This window comes from Martes martes, assembly GCF_963455335.1.
Source record: "Martes martes genome assembly, chromosome: 3".
NCBI classification, from domain to species: domain Eukaryota; kingdom Metazoa; phylum Chordata; class Mammalia; order Carnivora; family Mustelidae; genus Martes; species Martes martes.
The window spans coordinates 14434962-14437977 of NC_137890.1; the positions used below are offsets into that span (position 1 = coordinate 14434962).

General features: G+C 45.5%; 1 pseudogene across 1 annotated transcript; it reads right to left on the reverse strand.

Annotated features, from left to right (window-relative positions):
- Positions 1-394: 394 nt before the first annotated feature.
- On the reverse strand, positions 395-860 carry LOC308340455 (ubiquitin-ribosomal protein eS31 fusion protein-like; annotated as a pseudogene). The gene has a single exon. The product of its transcript is annotated as a ubiquitin-ribosomal protein eS31 fusion protein-like (transcript).
- Between the last annotated feature and the right edge of the window lie 2156 nt (positions 861-3016).

Genomic DNA, 3016 nt, shown 5'->3' on the forward strand with positions numbered 1-3016 from the left:
GATACCTGCTTCTTCAAACCTTGACTCTTCAGTTTAGGGAGAGAGAATATTTTGAAGAAAAGCATCAGGATAGCTTTCCTGAAAGAAAGGTCCTAGGGCACCTGGGTAGCTCAGTGGGTTAAGCCTCTGCCTTTGGCTCAGGTCATGATCTCAGGGTCCTGGGATGGAGTCCCGCATTGGGCTCTCTGCTCAGCGGGGAGCCTGCTTCCCCCCTCTCTCTCTGCCTGCCTCTCTGCCTAGTTGTGATCTCTCTGTGTCAAATAAATAAATAAAATATTAAAAAAAAAAAAGAAAGTTCCTAGGGCTGGGTGTTGAAGGGGAGAGTTGACACTGTCCATATTAGACTTTTTTTTTTAATGTTAGTTCATGTCTTTTATTATTAACCCATACACAATTACTTGTCTTCTGGCTTGTTGAAGCAGTAGCTCAGATAGCATTTGTCACAACAATGTCTGTGGATGTGGCCAGCCATAAAAACTCTAGAGTCACACCCATCTGAAGGGCACTTCCGAGGAAGGCAACTGATTTTGCCATTCTCATCCACATTATGGTATTTCGGGACAGTTTAACCTTCTTTCTCTTATGCTTATTCTTCGTGGGCGCGGTATAAGACTTCTTCCTTCTTAGCACCTTCTTCCTTTTCTTAGCACCACTACTAAGTCTCAACACATGAATATTGTCATGAGACCACATACGTCCATTCTCCAGCTGCTTGCTAGCAAAGATCAGTCTTTACTCCACTGATCAGGAGGAATTCCTTCCTTATCCTGAATGTTGGCCTTTACATTTCCTATTGTATCCGAGGGTTCGACCTCGAGAGGGATGGTCTTCTCCATAAGGGTTTTCATGAAAACCTGCATCTTGGCGGTGGTTCCCCTGCAGATGGCGGACGGGAGAGGAAAGCAACGTGCCAGCCCACCTGTATTAGGCATGTTAACCTTCTGCTTGGAATATCTTCCTTTTGGGAAGTTTCCCTCCCATTTCCCAGAGTTGTGTTGGGCACTGAACTACTGACTGTATCACGATCACAGAGCCTCCTGCTGCCACCACCACAGAGCACATCACATACGTGACCCACACTGGGTCCATCTCATGCCCTCTCACAGGAATCGCAATCTGGAGTGGAATTCCGAAGGGCTGGAGGAAGAAGGGGCTGAATGATCCTGTAGCAGTGGGAGTGACCTGAGTTATAGGGAACTCTGGAGCTTACCTGGTTACTGTCTTTCGCGAAGCCTGGTTGATTTCTCCTTTGGTCCCGCCAGTGCCAGTCACCCAACCCCTTTACGTTAGCAGAATCAGTTTCTGTTACTGACAAGCAAAGAACCTTAATTAATATGGAAATTGGTGCCAGAAAATGGGCATCCTTGGGGAAATGTGGGGTGTTTGGAATGAGTTAATTGGCTAATAGGAAACAAAAGAATGTGAGATTCCATTAATATTCATGGGCACTGTTCTTTCACTATGATTGGGGCTCTGGGAGCCTAGTAGTTGTTGCACGGACCAATTTAAACGATGAAGGATGGTGGACAACCAAGCATGATTGCTGTTTCCATCGTATAACTTAAAACAAGAGAAGGAGATCAAATCTCAAAATTTCACCTTGGTAATAGTCCGGTTTTTTCTGTCTTTGACAAACAAACAAACAAACAACAACAACAATAAAATTAAAAGGGATTCCAATCTAAAGCTGTGAGGCCGAGGATGTACCAACCAAACCCAGAAACTGATTTTGAGAGTTGGGTTCGAAAGTCTTTCTAAGTCTTTCATATGGAGGTTGGAGAAGTGATCGGAAGGCAGTGCATCCTGGCAAGCAGAAAAGGCAACATTTAAGAGGATCTGTAAGACTGAACGCAGTACAGCTCAGAGACACACGGGTCCCCAGACCAAGGACATTGGCATCCTGTGGGAACTTGTTAGAAATGCAAATTTTCGGTACACCTGGGTGGCTCTGCCTTTTGCTCAGATCATAATCTCGCTGTCCCTGGATTGAGCCCCACATTGGGCTCTCTGCTCAGCGGGGCGTCTGCTTCTCCCTCTTCCTGTGGAATCTCTCTCGCTCTTGCTCAAAGAAATAAAAATAAGGGGCGCCTGGGTGGCTCGGTGGGTTAAAGCTGCTGCCTTCAGCTCGGGTCATGATCCCAGCCTCCTGGGATCGAGCCCCGCATCGGGCTCTCTGCTCAGCAGGGAGCCTGCTTCCTCCTCTCTCTCTGCCTGCCTCTCTGCCTACTTGTGATCTGTCTGTCAAATAAATAAATAAAATCTTTAAAAAAAAAGAAATAAATAAAAATAAAATTTTAAAAGAAATGCAAATTTCCTAGCCCTACCCCAGACCTACTAAATCAGACTCTAGGGGGCAGGCACAGCTGTCTGGGGTTTGGCATGTCCTCCAGGGGACGCTGATGAGAGTTTGAGAGGAACTGACATAAAGGAACTGAAGATCTCAAACCATCCTGAAATAACTCCTCACCCTGCTTTCTTTGACCGAGGAGAGAAGACATTGCCACCTTTGCATGTGAGAACTAATAACTTCCTTCAGAAGCCCAGTCACACTGTTGCACCAGCAACTAGCTATGCCTTGGTAGGGGAAGGGGGAGGCAATCCTGAATATGTGGACATAAGAGTTAGGAGCCTAGAAGGAGTTGTAGAAATTCGCTAACTTATATCCCCCCAAACTGGAAGAACGTGGGAACAGACTTTGAGGTTGTTAGGTCAGGAGCGTGGTCCCTATAGACTATCCCGGGGAATATACAAATATGGGTACCTCCCAGAGACAATGTATTCAGAGTGTAACCAGCTGGGGAAAGCTTGTCCAACGTAAACATGCACTGAGCTTTGTCCCACAACAAATTATAGCCCAAAAGTCAGAAATCCCTTAATAAGTATAAAAGAAGGAATTCCGACACTTGAGGGAGAGGGAATAAAGGATAGGATAGCTGATGCTTACCGAGTCTAGGCACTTCTTCACCACATTTTTTTTAAAGATTTTATTTATTTATTTGACAGATGGAGATCACAA